We start from the raw sequence: 21,244 nt of genomic DNA, 5'->3' as shown, positions 1-21,244 counted from the left end.
TACCTAAAGCCTAGTGCCTACAAGAAACATAAGGATCATTCAATATTATCATGTCCTTTGACCTAGAATATCCCAGTAACCTAAAGTCCATCCTTCTTCTTCCAGAGGAAGTGGGCTCCTTCTCAATAATGGCAGCCTGACAAAGACATGGGATACCTTGGTGATGGCCAGGCAGTATCATTGAGGATATTTATGGAGACCATGGTTAGGGAGTCAACTATTCAGGAAACTATAAAAAGAGATGTCATCTCTATGTAGAAGGTTAATTCAGATGACCTCCTTCATTCAAGAGATAGTTTTTCAGTACTTACTATATGTCTGCCAGCTGGGCCGGATACTATGAAGATTACAATCTAGCGGATGGCAAAGATTTTTAAATTAAATAAATTAAAAATTACAACTAAATAAAGTAACTGTAATGAAGGCAAGAAATAAAAGCTGAGATCCTGAGTTTCTTTCCAAATGTAAACTACATGATTTATGTTTAAATTTCCAGGAAAGTAGAAAATTGATCCACAAATTGCAGATGGAAATTTCAAGGTCCTTTGTAAATTTTTTCAACCCTACTTATTAAATCTTGTGTTCTCTTTCTTCCTGATTGGCCCATTTAGTCAGGTTCTTCTCCTGGTAGCCCAGTCAGCATTCCTGTGTCCATGGAGATGGAGTTTTCTTTAACTAGAAGCTTTTCCATCCCACTACTTAAAATACTGTTAATAATCCTGCCCAGTGTCCAGTATTATAAAATAAGCTGGTGAGACTAAATAATCTTTAAAATTTCTTAGCTCTAAAATATTTTGATTCCTTTAACCCTGCTAGTGAAGGAGGAGGGCAGAATGTGCTCCCTATATTTTTACTTCTAAATTTTATTTTCTGTGCTTTGTTACCATGATGAACTGTTTTTAGCTATACCTGGTATCAGAGCTCCAAACAGAAGAAGCTGGAATGTAGGGCATGCATTACATGAAAAATAAAATGTTTTGAAAGGGCTTTGAAGTGTTGAATAGGAATATTGTATTAAGAACATTCCACCAAATGGAAGAAGCCTGGAAACTGGACAAACTGTGGATGTGCAGATGGTTATTACTAACCATCAGTCAAGTAGAGAACACAGCCTATGTGTACGGATCAATATGTCACGTGTCTTTATACATTGGGATGTACCAAGAATTTGTCAGCAGTTTTTATCTCTGTATGTATTGCCTCCAATGAGAAGAGTCAAATTGCCCATGTTATGCAGCCTAGAAGTTTTAGTTTTGTCTGCACCAATATGAATGAATCAATTTAAGATGTCTCATAGGAGAGAGGATGCTTCCATAAATGCAAATTGACATAAAATGGTGGGTTTGTTTGTTTGTAGATGAGTTGGGGGGCAGGGGGGCACAGAAGGAAAGATCCTCTCTCTTTATAGTTCTTTTAAAAATCTTCTTTATCCTAATAGACAATCCACAAACTATAATAATCCAACATGCTCCATTATCACCCAACAACATTTTACAATTAGAATGTGGGCAAATCACTCTGCCTCAGTTAACGCTGATGTTAAAGAACAGAAGAGAGGCCTTAGGTAGTTATGACCACTAGTCAGTCAGCCATTTGAAGTATTACAGAGAGGTGTTATTTCTCAGAGATAAGGAACAAAGAGGTCTTAATATCCGGCTCAGTCAGGGCAGGAAATTGCCTACTTCCTGAGCCAGAGTGGTAGAGGCTGTGGATGGGAGCCAGATATTGGAGGGAGGAGGCATGTAAGCACTGGAGACCTCAGGATTTTATCGTCGGGTGCATGGACTTTGTATCAGAATGCCAAGAACTCATTTTGTCTTTAGCCGAGAAAGATGCTTGGCAAAGAATTAATTACACTAAAGCATTCTTATAAATGTCATGGCTGGACATTAATTTTCACAGAAGGTTATTCATTCTCAGATGTTTATGCTTTTCATTCCTGAACCTCCCCAGACTGTGGTATGTGACAACATTTTAATTTTAAAGACTATCAATTATCCTGCTAATACTAAATTCTACTATAAAAGTGTAAAGTACCAGGTTGACCTTGCATCCCTTGCCCTAATTACATACATGTGTTTTTATAGACCTTCTATCCAACCTCAACACCAACAAAATAGTTTACAAAGCACTTAACCTCTCCAGCTTTTTTTGTCCTCATTTGTAAATCAAGTGTTGAACTAGATGATCTCACATTTGTTTGGGTTCTAAAGAAAAGTGGCAGAAATTCCATAGGTATAAGTCTCTATGGTGGAAAAAGGAAATTTGGGAGATCCTGGGTACTTGAGTCCAAACCTCTGCATGTCCAATTATTAGATGTGTGACACTGGGAACATTCTCTAATCTCCTCAATCTAGTTTCAACATTTGTAACTGGAATAATACCTGAGTTATATGGTTGTTATACAATTAAGTGACATGGGACATTAAAGTGTCTGGCAGACACATATTTAGTAGCTGTTTCTTTTCCCTTCCTTCCCTTCTTTCAGCATTATGTAGACAATAGATTTTACTAACTTTTATTAGAAAAAACTCCAGGTTCAGATGGTAATGTTGAAAGAAAAGAAGATAAAGACTAATTGACAGGAGAATCTAAAGATGGATTGAATTTTGACAAGCAAAAATAAGGATGTAGGACATTCTACCCAGGGAAGAATGTAATCAAATGTATGATGGCTCGAATTAAAAGGTGTATGTGGAGAATAAGTCTCCTGATGCTATTGAAATGTAGACTGTATTGGCCAGGGTTAAGATATATATTTTATATTTCTATCTCTTGACCTATAAATTAATTTTTACTCAATTGTTTGTATATTGCACACAATATTCTGTTTTTTTCTTTTAAAAACATACTTTGGAGATCATCCTATCTGTACATAAAGCTCCTTCTTTTTCTTTATTTACTATTTATAGTATACCATTATGTGTATATACTACAATTTATATAAACAGTACTCTAGTGGTGCATATTTAGGTGGTTACCATATTTTGCTTTTATAAACAAGGTTGCAGTGAATAATATTGTATACACATCACTTTACCACATGTGTAAGTAAATCTGTAGGATAGAGTCCTAAATGTGGATCTGCTGTATTTATAATTTTGATAAGTCTGGTCAAATGCCCTGCAAACATGTTTTATTGATTTCAATGTACATAGACTATGTATGAGACTGTTTCCCTGAACTCTAGTCGATACAGAGTTAATCATAGTTTCTGAATTTGGCCAAAATCTTCTAGATTAAAAAAATGCTATTTTAGTGTACTTTGAAGAAGCATTTCTTGAACGTCTTTTATGTATTTAAGATTTGTCTGTATCCTCTTTCTGTGATCTATCTGTTCATAGTCTCTAATCATTAGGCTGCTGGATTATTGGGATTTTCCCTATTGATTAGTGGAAATTCTTTATATATTAGAGAAATAAGCTTTTTGTTTCTTATGCAGACATTTTCTCTCAATTTTTTGTTTGATTTTGATTATTGTGATTCTTACCACACAAACTGTTTAAAATTTTTTTTATATAGTGAAGTTTATCAGTTTTTTATGGCTTTTGGATTTTGTTTATACTTATAAAAACTTTTCTCACTTGAGAGAATTTTTTTTTGATGGTTTCATCTATTTTATTGTTTCATTTCTTACACTTAAATCTTTGATCAATTTCAGATTTATTGTGGGGAGAGATATGAATCCAAGTTTATTTTTTTAAGGTGGCTACCCAGCTGTCCCATCACAGACTATTATATAATCCATATTTTCAATGCCATTTTGAAATGTTTCCTGTATTTTACTATATAACTATATGCATTTGGATCGATTTCTGGATTTTCTTGTCTGTTTCATAGGCTTTTCTGTCTATTTATGTGCAAGTAGCAAATTTTAAATTTATATTAGTTTTATAATATGTATCAAAACCTGGTAAAAATGGTTTCTTTCTCTTGCTTTAGTGTTTCAGAAAATGTATGACTATTTTTACTTGCTTATTTTTCTGGATGAATTTTAGAGTCAAGGTGTCCCACACCTACCCTCTAAAACAAATACATCAAATTTATAAATTAATTTAGGTGACATTGACTTTTAATGTATTTTTTGATATTCCTTTCCAAGCACATTCTATACTTTTCCTTATGTTCAAGTGTGTATGTGTGCAGGTGTGTATATGTCTATGTATGTGTGTGTATATTTTGTGATTCTCAAGAGAAGTTTAAATTTTTCTTCATATTGATCTGATTTCTCATTAAGTGTATTCCTAGATTTTGTTGTTGTTATTGCTTTTGTAAATCTTTTTCTCCTGTAGATTATCCAACTGGGTATTGTTTATAGTATAAGACTGTGATTATTCATTAATCTTTTACCAAACCACCTTATAAAGTTCTCTTATTGATGTAATACTTCTTAAAATTGATTTCTTTGTTTTCTCCAGGTATACAATCATATCATCTGCATAATGGTAATTTTGCCTCCTTTTTTTTAGACCCAAGTTTATTTTTCTTTTTGAATTGTGTTGGCTAATAAGTCCAGGATAATGTTAAATGAAGGTAATAGTAATAAACATTTATGTTTCATCCTTGATTTAGTAGAAATTTTTTCTCTGGAACAATTTAAATATCATTGGAATGATCAATATTCTGAAGATTTGGCAGAAGTAGCCCATTAAGTCAGATGATGATTGAGATGTACACTTCTTTGCATTATAAAGTATGATTATCATTCCCTTCTTATTAAGAGTTTTAAAAATCAAGAACATGTAAATAGAGAACAAAGGGAAGAAAATAGATCATGTAGTGTAAAGTTTTTTAATAGAGGCAATAAAAACAGAAAGCATGACAAAAATGACAGAATTAAGATCCAACAAGACTGGCCTCCATAAATGTAAGTGGGTAACTCACCTATTTAAAAAAATCATTTTTGATCATAATAAAAAATTCAACTCTATGTTTTATATAAAAATTATGCCTAAAATAGATGCCTTGGAAGAGTTGAAAAAACCCTCAGATCCCTTTTAAACTGATAAAAAAGAAGCTTAACCTGACCCATACAAGAGAAACCTACAAATCACTATATTAAGCTACACCTTTTCACCTACCAGATTTTAAAAAATCATAAAGTTTAACGTCATAATGTGTTGGTGAGGATGGGTGAAACAGGCACTCTTATACATAATTAGTGTGTACATTGTTAAACCTCTCTGGAGGCCAACATGGTGATAGGTATCAAAATTATAAATTCATATAGCCTTTGTTTTCACATGTTTACTCGTAGAAATTTACCCTATGAGCTCACTGGAATGTGTGTCTTTATAAGGATTTTTGTTTCAGTATTGTTTATAATAGCAAGAGTTTTGAAACAGCCTAAATGTTTAATGATATGGGTTTGATTAAATAAGTTATGCATGATTACATTATGGAATAATATGAATTCCTTAAAAAGAGTAAAGCATTATCTCCGAAATATGTTTCTAAGTTTAAAAAGCAAGCACAGCACATTATATTGGGTTGGCCAAAAGGTTTGTTGTTTTTTCTGTAAGATGGCTCTAGTAGCACTTAGTTGTCTTTAACTTCATTCGAAACAATTTTGTTAGATTGTATTGCAACAGCTGTCATATCAGCGTGCATTTTTTTAAAAACTTATCAAAATTGGTGAATTTTTGTGTAGCCATTTTTAATATTGAAGATGGAAGAAAAAGCGCAAAATTTTCGGCCTATTATGCTTTATTGTTTCAAGAAAGGTAAAAATGCAACTGAAATGCAAAAAAAGGATTGTGCAGTGTATGGAGAAGGTGCTGTGACTGATGGAACATGTCAAAAGTGGTTTGTGAAGTTTCATGCTGGAGATTTCTCACTGGGCAATGCTCCATGGTCGGGTAGACCAGTTGAAGTTGATGGCGATCAAACTGAGACTTTACTTGAGAACAATCAACGTTATACCACGCAGGAGATGGCCGACATACTCAAAATATCCAAATCAAGTGTTGAAAATCATTTGCACCAGCTTGGTTACTTTAATTGCTTTGATGTTTGGGTTTCACATAAGTTAAACGAAAAAACCCTTCTTGACCATATTTCTGCAGGAGATTCTCTATTTAAACGTAATGAAAATGTTTCGTTTTTAAAACAAATTGTGACAGGGGATGAAAAGTGGATAGTGCACAATAATGTGGAAAGGAAGAGATCGTAGGGCAAGTGAAATGAACCACCACCAACCACACCAAAGGCCGGTCTTCATCCAAAGAAGGTGATGTTGTGTATATGGTGGGATTGGAAGGGAGTCCTCTATTGTGAGCTCCTTCTAGAAAATAAACGATTAATTCCAACAAGTACTGCTCCCAATTAGACCAACTGAAAGCAGCACTTGACAAAAAGTGTCCGGAATTAGTCAACAGAAAATGCATAATCTTCCATCAGGATAACACGAGACTACGTGTTTCTTTGATGACTAGGCAAAAACTGTCACAGCTTGTCTGGGAAGTTCTGATTCATCTGCTGTACTCACCACACATTGCACCTTCGGATTTCCATTTATTTAGGTCTTTACAAAATTCTCTTAATGAAAAAAATTTAAATTCCCTGGAAGACTGTAAAAGGCACCTGGAACAGTTCTTTGCTTGAAAAGATAAAGAATTTTGGGAAGACTGAATTATGAAGTTGCCTGGAAAATGGCTGAAGTTAGTGCAACAAAACGGTGAATATGTTCAATAAAGTTCTTGGTGAAAATGAAAAATTTGTCTTTTATTTTTATTTAAAAACTGAAGGAACCTTTTGGCCAACCCAATAATTTAGTGTTAAAAATATATGAAAATTTTATGTATGTCTACACATACACACACAGAGACTTGCACATGTACATATATCTATCTATCTATATATATACCTGTCTGTAGATACACAGATTATTTCTGTAAGAACAAAGAAGAACTGTTCAGAGTGATTGCTTTTGTGGAGGAGAACTGGATGTCTGGGTAGAGAAGCAGAAGTAGAATGGAATGCAAGAAGCAACTGTAAGCATATAAATCAGTAAAACGTATTGATCATTCTAAATGAACATTTTCGGTTATAATAATTATTGGCTTTTTAAAGTAGATCTAAATATAGATAACACTAACTTCTTACTCTGTTTTTTGTTTGTTTGTTTTGGTTTTGGTTTTTGGCTGCACTGCATGGCATGTAGTATCTTAGTTCCCCAACCAGGGATCAAACCTGCGCCCCCTGCATTGGAAGCGCAGAGTCTTAACCACTGGACCATCAGGGAAGTCCCTAACTTCTTACTCTGGTAAGAGGATTTTGGAAGAAATTAAAGCATACTAATTTCATTGTCTTCAGGGGAACAAATACAAATACTAATTCTTCATCCCTTTTTAAAAAGCAAAATATAAGTAATTTGGATAAAATTTAAAGGGTAATGGCTACAATAATAAAATATATAGTAAAAGTAAAGGAAACATAAATATGATGTAGCTCATGGAAGTTAGGAGAGGAGAAAAAAACTCATGATAAATAAACAATGGCATAAAAAGTTCACCATATCTATAAAATATAACTACAAAAAATGAATTCATCTGACAAGTCTTTTAATAATATACTATTTTCAAAATAAAACCAAATGACATGTCTGAAAATAAAAGTGATAAAGATACACCAGGAAAAAAACTAACTGATTAACAGAGAACACAACTTTAACTGTACTTGTCTCAGAGCAAAGAAAACTTAAGGTGGCACCTATTCCATATTTTCCAGACTTCTTTTAATAAATCATTCAATCTGTTATCTCCAAGTTTATCCAAAGGCTCCTTAAACATCTTTTTACTTTTTAACCAGAAATGTATACTTGGAGAAGAATTTTATGTCTTTTTGATCTTTTATTAAAAAAACCTTCAAAATGTTGATATACAAGCCAATTTTCTCAAGTTAGTAGGGCATCCTATATACATTTAGTTCTTTATTTTTTGTAAACTTAAGCCACTTACCAGTTTTCTTCCCTTTTTTGGATTAAAGAGAATCCTTGTTATTTTTTAAGAGCCCCTGTTCATATGCAAACCTCCCCTCCTGCACCTTTCCCAGGCAGCTGATCCTCTTTCCTGGTGCCTCTTACTGATTTGTTTTTGCTGGAAAATGTTCACCCAGAATAAGAGGTGCAATGGGACGGAGGTTTTTCCTTTCAAGGTTAAGACAGTGTTTTCTGCTTAATTTATGTTTTGTTTTTTTGGTGATTTCCAGAATTAAATTGCCCTATAGCTTAAGGAAATAGTTTTCAGTGACACCTAGCTTCTTCCTCTGGCTGATGACAACTTAAATCTCTGGAACCCCAAGCAGTTAGGAAGTCCTGACTTATTTAGATAACTTCAAGTCAATTCCAATTTTGAGTGCCTATACTGTATAGAGCTAGGCATTTGCAGCAACATGGTTGGACCTAGAGATTCACTTACTAAGGGAAGTAAGCCAGACAGAGAAAGACAAATATCGTATGATATCGCTTATATGTGGAATCTAAACAAAAAAAGGATACAAATGGGGCTTCCCTGGTGGCGCACTGGTTGAGAGTCCGCCTGCCGATGCAGGGGACACGGGTTCGTGCCCCAGTCCAGGAAGATCCCACATGCCGCGGAGCAGCTGGGCCCGTGAGCCATGGCCGCTGAGCCTGTGTGTCCGGAGCCTGTGCTCCGCCACGGGAGAGGCCACAACAGTGAGAGGCCCGCATAACGCCAAAAAAAAAAAAAAAAGATACAAATGGAATTATATACAAAACAGAAAAAGACTAACAGACATAGAAAAACCAATGTATGGTTACCAAAGGGGAAATGGGGGGAGCAATAAATTAGGAGTTTGGGATTAACTGATACATACTAATATATATATAAAATAGATAAACAACAAGGACCTACTGTACAGCACAGGGAACTATGTGCAACATTTTGTAATAACCTATAAGGGCAAAGAATCTGAGAAAATATACATATTTATAACTGAATCATTTTGCTATACACCCAAAACTAACACAACGTTGTAAATCAACTGTACTTCAATTTTTTTAAAAAAAAAGTAAAAAAAAAATAGGGGAAACTGAAATGCAAATAGTCAGTTGTGGGGTTGTTGCTTTTTTCCTTCATTTAAAAAACCTGCAGCAAAGTGGGAATATGGGGCTTTCACATTGTCTTCTCTTAGCTGACTAAATGAAGGAATGGTCAGATGCTACATAGGATTACAGCTGTTTGTGCTTACATTTAAGGAAGATAGTGTCTAGGCTGGAGGAGGACTTAGGAAAGGTAGAGGGTGTAAGCCAGGGTAGCTTTAGGTAATGAAATATGAACACAAAATTCCATTTAGAAAATACATTTATGCATGGATGAAGGGTAAGAGGTTGATGGTATTATGAATAAGTACTGAGGATATCATTATTACTGACCAATAAGGAACAAAGATTAAGCCATTTTCCTAGGTGAGTTGGGTGAGACATCTTTTAAAGATGTCATCACATCTGAGCTTCCCCAAAAGCTGTGCCTCAAGATATGGGTGTGTTCTGAGATACTGAGATACTGATCCCCTCAGCCCTTGAGGATGCCAGGAGAGACATGGACTGCTCAGTACTGGTCCCCTCCACAGTGGAAGATTTTTGGAGGGCACTGGATAATGAAATCCTCTTGGTTTGTTTGGGACTTTCCTTGTTTTAGCACTGAACGTCTTGTATCTTGGGAAATCCCTCAGTCTCAGGCAAACAGATACTGTCACCCTACCTCAGAGCAGTCTGTGTGCGCTGGAGGGTCTGAAGCAGATCCTGTGGTCCCCGTGGGCATTCAGCTCTTGCAGCTCTGTTGTGATGGACCGAGCTAAGCATGACCAGGGAGGTACTCTTCCGCCTTATCATAAGCGTTACTAACAGTTGTATTAAAGGCACTTGCCCATTTAACCTAAGTTGTTAAATTATTGGTGTAAAGTTGTTTCTAATATTTCTTATCCTTTTAATGCTTGTAATGATTTCTCCCATTTTATCTTGATATTGGTCACTTGTTCTCTCTCCTGTCCCCCTCCCCTCTCCTCCTACCCTTTTCCCTCCCCTCCCAACCTTCTCACTTTGCTCCTCCTCTCTCTCCCCTTTTGTTTTTTAAATTAAACTTGCTAGGGATTATTCAGGGTTCTGTGTTCTCAAGATGAATTGACCCATTTAATATTTTGAAATAACCCTCTTGGGGCTTCCCTGGTGGCGCAGTGGTTGCGCGTCCGCCTGCCGATGCAGGGGAACCGGGTTCGCGCCCCGGTCTGGGAGGATCCCACATGCCGCGGAGCGGCTGGGCCCGTGTGAGCCTGCGCGTCCGGAGCCTGTGCTCCGCAACGGGAGAGGCCACAGCAGAGGGAGGCCCGCATACCACAAAAAAAAAAAAAAAAAAAAAAAAAAAAAAAAAAAAAATGAAATAACCCTCTTTATCTCTCTTAATTCTTCTCACCTTAAAGTCTACTTTGATATCAATATAGTCATACCAACTCTCTTTTGATTAATGCTTGCTTGGTGTATCTTTTTTTGTTCTTTTACTTTTAAACATTGTGTATTTTTATATTTCTGGTGTATTTCTTATAAGCAGCCATAACTGTATTCTTTTAAAAATCCAGTCTAAAAATCTTGTTAACCAAAGTCTTTCATTCATTTATATATAATGCAATTACTGATATAGCTGGGTTTAAATCTACCATACTTGCTATTTTTTTTCTATTTTTCCTTTCTCTTTCTGTTTTTTAAAATTCCTTTCCTGCCTTTCTTTGTAATAGTCAAATTTCTTTGAATATTCTACTTTATCTCCTCTGTTAGTCTTTTGTTATACTTTTTAATGTCCTTGTTTCAGTGGTTACCCTAAAAGTTACAAGACACATTCTAACTTATAGTCTATCTTAAATTAATACATTTACTGCTTTTTCAACAATTCAAGAAATTTAGAACAATATAACTCCGTTATTCTCTACCTCACTCTTGCCATTTTCGCTTTTGTCATATGCTTCTACATGTTGTAAGCCCCACAGACATTACACTATTGTTATTTTAAACAGTCAATATTCTTTTATATTTATCAACATATTTACCCTTTTCAGAACTGTCCATTGCTTCTTGTACTTCTACCTGTTATTATTTTCTTGTAGCTTAAAATACATTCTTTAGTATTTCTTATAGTAAATGTCTCTTGGTTGTGAATTCTCTCAGCATTTGTGTGTGCGTATGTGTATGTTTTCTTTCAGCACATCAATGGCCTTATCGTCTATTAGTTATTTATCCATCAAACCTGAATTAAATATGTCTTATTCAATCAAAGTTGTTTTCCTCAATAAACCTTTATAAGTTAACTTACAAAACTTTTCTACTGAACAACTGGTGAATCCTGCCTGGCTACTTTTACATTGTTATAGCCATTCTTTAGTTTTCCTGCTTCCCTAGTGCTTTACTTCACAGATGGACAGAGACGGCAAATATATGAAATGAATGAAACAAGTACTGGGGAAAACATAAGTGCTATACAAGCAAATTCAAGTTAGGATCTTATCACTGCTAGAGATCTGTCCCTTTAAGACATCAATACCATTGTCAATCTTTTTTAGTTCACATTTTTTTCTTCTAATGAGATGATAAACATTTATCAGTGTTCATGTCTTATCTCTTTTATTCTATATGATTCATTTTGTGGTGTGGCGGTTTTCAAGTCTAAATTGGAAAGTAGCTTCTTCTGGCATTCTAGTTATAGTTACAAATACCAAATTCAAAACATAAGAGATTAATGGAGTCACGTCATATGCACATTTAACTCATATAATTCAACCATACATGCTCATGCTGCACAAAATTAAAATAAAGAAGCACACTTTGAATAGGGTGGACGATTTCACCCACAATTTCCCTCAATGAGCACAAGAGCCCAGCAGAACATGAATGGGAAGATGTGAATCTGATCTTTCTTTAGATGCTCTTGTGGTGTGAGCATCTTACTTCCCTGACCTCAAAGCCCGACCCCCAGCAGAACACAATGCCATCATAAAAACACATAGTTAACTAGATGTTCTTTAAAACCCTAATATAAACCCTCCAATTACCCAGCAGCATTTGCATGTTCTATCACTTGACTATAACAAATAATTTTCTCCTAGAATTATGATTTACTTAGAGGCCATCTGCAACAACATGAAATGTATCCCTCAGACTTTATTAAATGCTTCCAATAGGCACCACCTCTTCTCTCATAGATTCTCATGAAATAGGATCAAAGTCTAGCCAAGGAGATAGGCACAAAAAACAATGGGAAATATATAATGCTTCATGAAAAGTGCTTCACGAATAGAGACTTGTACAAGTGCATTATGGAGACTTAGAGCTAAGTGGGAAATAACAGGTCAGCAAATGAACCGAAGCAAAGCATTAAAACCAATAAGAATAGCATGGAAAAAGACTCCAAAGCGCAAAAGTACGCAACAGTTTTTTTTTTTTTTTTGAATGTTAATTGACGTAAGTTTATTATTTTATTTATTTATTTTTAAAATAAATTTATTATTTTTGGCTGCGTTTAGGCACAAAAAACAATGGGAAATATATAATGCTTCATGAAAAGTGCTTCACGAATAGAGACTTGTACAAGTGCATTATGGAGACTTAGAGCTAAGTGGGAAATAACAGGTCAGCAAATGAACCGAAGCAAAGCATTAAAACCAATAAGAATAGCATGGAAAAAGACTCCAAAGCGCAAAAGTACGCAACAGTTTTTTTTTTTTTTGAATGTTAATTGACCTAAGTTTATTATTTTATTTATTTATTTTTAAAATAAATTTATTATTTTTCGCTGCGTTGGGTCTTTGTTGCTGCACGCAGACTTTCTCTAGTTGCGGCGAGCGGGGACTACTCTTACTGCGCTGCGCTGGCTTCTCATTACCGTGGCTTTTCTTGTTGCAGAGTACCAGCTCTAGGTGCTCAGGCTTCAGTGGTTGTGGCTCGCGGGCTCTAGTGCGCAGGCTCAGTAGCTGTGGCACATGGGGTTAGTTGCTCTGCGGCATGTGGGATCTTCCCAGACCAGGGCTCAAACCCGTGTCCCCTGCTTTGGCAGGCGGATTCTTAACCACTGCACCGCCAAGGAAGCCCTACACAACAGGTCTTTAAAAAGCAAGATATTTGTGATAGTTTAAAATCCAGGTATATGTTGAAGACAAAGGCATTTGGAAAGGAAAGCTATATTATGAAGTGAATTAAGATGCTCTTCTAAGAAATTTGGATTTAATTCTTTTGTTACAAAAAGCCATCATCTTATTTGATTCTTAAATGTCCTTGTGAGAAAACTGTGACCCAGGTAATTCCGGACTTTTGCACACACACCAGAGATGGGACTTAAGCTCAATTCAAATTCATTGCTCTCTCAACTCCACCAGACTGCCTTTCACTGCAGATTCCAAGCTACTTCTCATACCTACAGTTAGTTCAGTCTTGTTTTTCCCTCACTACCAATCTGGTCATGATCTGCCCTTTCCATCTTTTGGGGTAGCCCAACCCTGACAATGACTCTGGACTTTTACTTTATTTGGAGTTTCAAGATGGTGGCAAATCTAAAGAGTCGTCAAAAGCAGACAGTTAGAATGTAAAATTACTTGGCTGTGAAATTTCTGTGGAAAATTCAAAACACCCTGCACTTAACACAATGCCAGAGCTGATTAGTGCAGTTTATTGCTAAGCCCCAAGGGACACCTGCAGGCTTTTACCTTCAGTCTAGAACCCCTGGCCCGAGGAAAGGTGTAATGCCATGTTAGTTCTGCACTATTTCTATTAGAGTTTACTCAAAGCTGCCGACACCAGATGTGTTACAAACGAACGTTAATTCTCCTCCAGCATCTGGATCGCATGTACTATGAGGGGCAAGATTTATGCCCTGCTGAAGCATTCCCCGGTTTTTAGCACAGAAGTGATTGAACTCCAGATGTTAACAAGATGCAGAGACCTTTTAGTATGATTAAAAACATGATTTCTTGTTTTGCTCATGACAAAACCCATTGGATTAACTTATTAGAAGTGGAGCTGCCGTCCTGCTCATTGGAAGCCGTGTCTACTTTAGCTATTGGAGCTTGTCGTCGAAGATTTTATGAAGAAAGAATGACTCACCAACTCCTAAAATCATCAACTTCAAGGGCCTTCTCAAAATCAGAGGTTACAAAGGTAGATATTCTCTAAGCACTTAGATAAAGATTTAGATGAGAATGAAAATCAACACAAGTGTTTGCATGAATTAACTAAATCAGGATCTTCTCCCTTTCAATAATTGTATTATCAAAAAACATGAAACCACAGCCTTAGAGTCTGAGAGCTAGAATGATTCCTCAAAGGTCATCTGATCTGCTTTTCCCTTCCTCAGTCCTTCTTTTCCTCCACCTTACAGGGAGGAAGAGAATAGTCTCCTTGTAGTGTCAGATGACTGAGAACCAAAAGGATCCAGTGTTTTGATACAGGTCTCAAAACCAGTAAACAATGAACTTGCTGAATTCACATCATCTATTTTCAAAGTATAGTATTTTCTCAATGATAAAATGCATTTGCCCATAATTTACTTTTTCCATGGTTGGAATGCATCTCGTATTTAGTGTGAACATTTAGTAAGTTTGTTTATTTTTGTGCCCACAGTTGTTATTAAATTAATGAAGTTTGTTTGTTTTTGTGCCCACAGTTGTTATTAAATTAATGGTGCATATGACAGTCAATGGCATCTTAAAATCTAGAAAATATGGCAACTACTGATTTCAGTAGACAGAAACCTTGAACTAATAAGCAATCGTCTGGATTTTTTACTACTACCATAATCTAAGAATCTGTAAAATGTGTTATTACGCTGGTGAGAAAATGCCTTCCTGTGGAGATACTCTTTTTATGGTGTTCTCATCTTACCTAGTCAAAATAAAGGAGGAACTAAATTGATTTTAATATAAAACTTTGAAATAGAACATATGATCATGTTGAATAGTATTCATTAATCATGAGTTGGGTCTACTATATCCAGTACACCTTTTGAGAGTTTGTGGACTTACTATCTAAATGGTTTATGAATTTTAAGACCTTAAGTCATCATTTACCTCCAATGTCTTTGTTTATTCTGTTCTAATGTCTTCCATGATAAAATTCATTTTCTTCATAAATCACTTATGTGACCCTGAAGAGATATAATGTGTGTAAGTTAAAAATAGTGTACTCCTAATCATGAGTGGCGATTCATTCTTTTCTTTTCTTTTCTTTTCTTTTTTTTTTTTTTTTTTGTTGCTGCGCGTGGGCTTTTCTCTAGTTGCAGTGAGTGGGGGCTACTCTTTGTTGCGGTGAGTGTGCAGGCTTCTCATAGTGGTGGCTTCTCTTGTTGCGGAGCGTGGGCTCTAGCCACGTAGGTTTCAGTAGTTGTGGCATGCGAGCCCAGTAGTTGTGGCACACAGGCTTAGTTACTCAGCAGCATGTGGGATCTTCCCGGATCAGGGCTCGAACCCATGTCCCCTGCATTTGCAGGAGGATTCTTAACCACTAAGCCACAAAAGAAGCCCAGTGATTCATTCTTTACAACATTATCTATGGCCAAGAAAGGAAGAATCTGGAAGCACCTTTTCTTAAATTTGTTTACAAGTGCTTTACTGTTTGACTCTGAATTTCTCTTGTCAAATTTACTGTAGAACTCAACCCATTCCACATTTCCCACCAAAATCACTCAGAATATTGTAGATTTAACTAAAGATTTTGTAGTAGAATGGGAGGTAGGTGTTGAGCTACCTTTCCTCATAAACTTATAGCAAACAATTTAAATACAACTCTCAGCTAACTATTTAAACAATCACAGTAGACATTTTAATTATTCCCCAGGGGTTGTTTGCTTTGTTTTGGTTTAGTTTCCTCTTCTCGAAATACCCAGCCTTGCATTAATTTTTCTTTACTGTAGGATTTTCTGTCAGCAATTTAAAGCTCCTCATCCCTATTTATTCAACCTTTCATTCAACAAATAATTAAGGGCTTATTGAGAAGCAGTCACTCACCTTCTGTGAGACAGATACATCCCAGGTAATAGGGATATGACAATGAACAACAACAACAAAAATCCCTGCTCTCATGGAGCTTACTTTCTTCCAGGGGACGGGAATGGTGCATGTGGCAGATGTCAGATGAGGACAAGTGCCATGAAGAAAAAATATCTATCAGACTAAGGGGAAAGAAGGAGTGACTGGAGTGTTTGTGCACATGTGTGTGCACGCAAGCACAGGAGTCATTGAATTACAAGGGGAAGCTAGGGAAGACCTCTCTGAGAAGAAGACATCAAGAGAGACCTGAGGAATAAGGAGAACAAACCATGAGAAGTCAGTGGAACAGTTCACCTCCACTCCAGCTTCTACCACCAAAGTTCATAGATGACTCCTTATAGGACTCAACAAAGCAAAGGATCTACCAGCAACAGAACCAAACTTCCACGGGCATTTTGCCACTATGTTTTGTTAACAGTTCCTTATGGTCTTTGCCCTAATTCCTAAGAGGCTAATTAATCAAAATGTGTCTTCTAAACAAATCACTCACCTGAAATAAGAATCACAGGCCAGGTTGTCAATGTGTCTAAGCTTTTAAGTAGAATTCTTATAAATCAAATCCAGAAAAATAAGAGTCACATAAAAATATTGTCTTCCTTTATCCTTTAACCTAACCCAATATTTCTTTTCTAGAAATCTTTCCCAAAGAAATGATACAAATGCGGACGAAGCTTTATGTGCATAGATGATCACTGGGCTATTATTTATAAAACTGAAAACTTGACAATCTAAACTATAAGATAATTTTTATTAAAATAATAAAGTAAGGATCATTAAGCTGTTTAATGTCTACAAATAATTATTGATGATATGGTAAATTGACTATAAGTGGTAGAGGTAGAGAAAATGGTATCAAATAGTGCACAGAATATTACCTCAACTATAAACAAAAAGTTTGGAAAAATTAGAACTAACTCTAACAAAATTGAGATATTAGTTTTGCCTACTTTAGATTTTACATAATGGAATATACAACAGTATAATGGAAAATACATGTAAGTACACGTACTCTTGTTTCTGGCTTTCTTCTGTCCATGCAACGTTATTGAAACTTCATGTTGTTGAACGTGGCAGTAGTTCATTCCTCTTTTATTTTTTTAATTTTTTTTGGCTGAGTAGTATTCATAATTTATTTCTCCATTAACCTGATTATAGACCTTTAGGCTGTTCACAGTTTGGGGTCATTAAAAATAAAGCTCTTATGAACATTTGTATATAAGACATTTTGTGGATATATGTTTTCAGCTTTTATTGTAAATACCTAGAAATGAAATCACTGGTCAAATAGTAAGTGTACTTTAATACAAATTGTCAAACTGCATTCTAAAGAGGTGTAATATTTTACACTTCTACCATCAATGTATGAGAGTTTCTGTTGCTCTTCATCCATAAAACCAGTGAATATTGACAGTTTTTTTTTATACCATTCTAAACGCATGTATAGTAATGCTTCATAGTGGGTTTGATTTGTGTTTCCTGATTACTAATTATGTGTAACATATTTTCTGCTATTTGTTGGTCATATATTTTTTTTCTTTTGCAAATTTCTATTCAAATTTTTTAACCATTTTTGAAAAATTGAGGGTATTTTAATACTGTATAAGGCATATATACATATATGTATGCTTGTAGCGTATATATATGCATATATACAATATCTGATATTGTATTATCATAATGTATTATAGACATTTTCCCCCCAGTCTATGGCTTGCATTTTAATTTCCTAAAAATGTAATTTAAAGACCAGAGTTTGGTTTTTTAAAAAGTTTTTAATTAAGTTAATTTAATATTTTTTTCATTATGGTTAGTGAAAATCTTTGTCTTTTTAATCAACCTAGCTAGATGTTTATAAATTTTATAGATACTTTTAAAAAAGTATCTCTTAGATTTTTAATTTTTCTCTATTGATTTTCTCTTCTCTATTTCACTGATTTTTGCTCTTGTCTTTATAATTTTCTTCTTTACACTTCTTTTATGTTTAATAGTCATCTTTTTCTAGCTCCCAGTTTTTTAATTTTTGAATTTTATTTTATTTACTTTTTATACAGCAGGTTCTAGCTCCTTAAAATGAAAGCTTAGATCATTGATGGCAGACATTCTTCTTTTTTTCTTTCTTTCTAATATAAGCACTAAAGCTATAAATTTAACTCCAGCACTGCTTTAGCTGCATCCCAGCTAAATGATATGCTGTTTTCATTTTCATACAGTTGAATATTATCTTATTTGCCTTGCAATTTTCTTTTTTAATTCACTGCTTGAGAGGTATGTTGTTAAATTTCCAAATACATGGGAATTTTTTATATATCTTGTGTTATTAATTTCTTATTTAATTTTGTTGAAGTTAGAGGGTATATTCTGTATGACTTCAATTCTTTTTAGTTTATCTAAATGTGTTTTATAGTTCAGCATATGGTTTCTCTAGGTAAATGTTCCATTTGTACTTGAAGGGAAGGTCTATCCTGTCATTGTTTGTGTATGTCAAATAGGTTTCAAGTTGTTTGGTAGTGTTGTTCAAACCTTCCTGATTGATTTTCTAGCAACTTGTTTTATTACTAGGACAGAAGTGTTTTTGCACCCAACTATAATCATGGACTTTTCTATTTCTCATTTCATTCTTATGTCTCTGTTTTATGTATTTTTGAAGCCCTGTTTTTTTTTAACATCTTTTTTGGAATATAATTGTTTTACAATGGTGTGTTAGTTTCTTCTGTATAACAAAGTGAATCAGCTATACTGATTCACTATTTCTCATTTCATTTCTATTTCTCATTTCATTCTTATGTCTCTGTTTTATGTATTTTTGAAGCCCTGTTTTTTTTTTAACATCTTTTTTGGAGTATAATTGTTTTACAATGGCGTGTTAGTTTCTGCTGTATAGCAAAGTGAATCATCTATACGTATACATATATCCCCATATCCCCTCCCTCTTGCATCTCCCTCCACCCTCCCTATCCCACCTGTCTAGGTGGTCACAAAGCACTGAGCTGATCTCCCTGTGCTATGCGGTTACTTCCCACTAGCTATCTATTTTACATTTAGTAGTATATATATGTCCATGACACTCTCTCATTTCATCCCAGCTTAGCCTTCCCCCTCCCAGTGTCCTCAATTCCATTCTCTACATCTGCATCTTTATTCCTGTCCTCTGCCTAGGTTCTTCAGAACCATTTTTTGTTTGTATTTTTAGATTCCATATATATGTGTTAGCATATGGTATTTGTTTTACTCTTTCTGACTTACTTCACTCCGTATGACAGACTCTAGGTCCAGCCACCTCACTACAAATAACTCAGTTTCATTTCTTTTTTATGGCTGAGTAATATTCCATTGTATATATGTGCAACATCTTCTTTATCCATTCATCTGTCGATGAACACTTACGTTGCTTCCATATCCTGGCTGTTGTAAATAATGTGAAGCCCTGTTATTAACTGTATACATATTAAGATCTCTAGAAGTTCAATTTGATTCTTCTTTACTGTTTCTACTTATCTTGTTCTTATGTTCCTCTTTTACTTTAAATTCATGATCATATTTGTAATAGCTGTTTTAATATTCTTTATCTGCTGATTCTACCATCTCTATCATTTCTGCATCTGTTTCTATTGATTCATTTTTCTTTTGGTTATGGGTTGAATTTCCAAGCCTTTTTGATTATCTAGTCCTTTTTGTTTGTGACTATTACACTGATGAGTTCAGGTATTTTGCTTTCTTTCTTTTTTCTTTTCTTTTTTTTAGGGACCAGCAGGGAGTTTCTTTGGTCCACCCAACCTTTGGTAGTGCTGTACTAAAACCTTTGTTTTAACCCCATCAATATCTGTTTTGTTCATCCCACAGTTTAATAGCTGTCTAACGATTTCCACCCTGCTGGATGAATCCTGTGACTCTCCTGTTTCTTCTTTGATTTGTCCCTATCAGTATTTGCTTTATTCATCTTACTCCTTAATAAGGTTTTAAAAATTTCCACCCTAAGACTAGCCTTTTGATTCTGTCCTTTTCCTTTCCCCTTTCTCCTATTAACCTAATATTATTAGGATCTGTGAGACCCATGAGGGGAAGCTGAAATAGCAAATTCAACAAGGCTTCCTGAATGTTTTCTTTCTTTAAAGAGTGTTGAATTTTGTTTGGAGTGCTGGTTAGATTAATTGAGATTCCACTTAGTTCTTTCAGGCTTTTTTTTAGAAATAGCTTTCTTAGTGGAAGTCTGAGTTGTCTCTCCTCAGAGCTAATTTTGTCCTACAACTAAGGTATAAACTTCTTGAGTCTCTACTCTATGCTATGCGTGTTCAAGAAAGCCCCTCCATGGGCTTCCCTGGTGGCGCAGAGGTTGGGAGTCTGCTTGCTGATACAAGGGACACGGGTTCATGCCCCAGTCCGGGATGATCCCACGTGCCGCAGAGCAGCTGGGCCCGTGAGCCATGGCCACTGGGCCTGCGCATCCGGAGCCTGTGCTCCGCAATGGGAGAGGCCACAGCAGTGAGAGGCCCACGTACCACAAAAAAGAAAAAAAAAAGTCCCTCCATTTTGGATGATTGGAATACAAATGTGGTCTCAAAAGTGTTTTCAGGGACAAAGCTGGGGGATTATAGAGCTCACTTCATTTTCTTTACTTCCTATAGAGAGTAAAGTTCTGTGTCTGAAAACAGTTTTTTTTTTTTAATATTTCTTATATTTTGTCCAGTTTTCTAGATTTTTTTATGACAGGAAGGCAAGTCAGGTACCAGTTATTCTGTCACGGTCAGAAAAGTAATTTTGATCTTTATATTATTAAAAAAATCTGTTTATAGTTTCTAAATTTTCTACAATGAGCAAGTATTACTCAGAAAATATATGTAATATTATTGCATGAGTTTTCTATTGTTTCTGTAACAAGTTACCACAAACATAGTGACTTTAAAAACACAACATTTTTACCTTGCAGTTCTGTAGGTCAGAAGTTCAGTAAGAGTCTCACTGGGCAATATCAAGGTGTTGACAGGGCTGCATTCCTTTTAGAGGCTCTAGGGGAGAATCTGCTTTTTTGCCCTTTCCAGCTTTTAGATGTTGCCTGCATTCCTTGGCTCATGGCCACTTTCTCCATCTCAAAGTTAGAAGCATAACATCTTCAAATCAATCTCTTTCTGACTCTGATTCTCCTGCCCTACTTTATCACTGAAATAATTTCTTCTGATTACATTGGAACCACCTGGATAATCAAGGA

General features: G+C 35.3%; 1 long non-coding RNA gene across 2 annotated transcripts; it reads left to right on the top strand.

Moving 5' to 3' along the window:
- The first annotated feature begins 5,725 nt into the window (after positions 1–5,725).
- LOC129392065 (uncharacterized) lies at positions 5,726–16,613 on the top strand. 2 transcript variants are annotated; one of them, XR_008617105.1, is made up of 4 exons: positions 5,726–6,992; positions 7,163–7,264; positions 14,010–14,155; positions 16,094–16,613. It is a non-coding gene; the product is annotated as an uncharacterized lncRNA (long non-coding RNA). The 2 variants fall into 2 exon arrangements; XR_008617104.1 differs by having other exon boundaries at positions 5,726–7,264.
- Positions 16,614–21,244: the final 4,631 nt, after the last annotated feature.

The sequence above is a fragment of the Physeter macrocephalus genome, chromosome 4, assembly GCF_002837175.3.
Source record: "Physeter macrocephalus isolate SW-GA chromosome 4, ASM283717v5, whole genome shotgun sequence".
Taxonomy (NCBI): domain Eukaryota; kingdom Metazoa; phylum Chordata; class Mammalia; order Artiodactyla; family Physeteridae; genus Physeter; species Physeter macrocephalus.
This window is presented reverse-complemented; position numbering and strand designations above follow the sequence as displayed.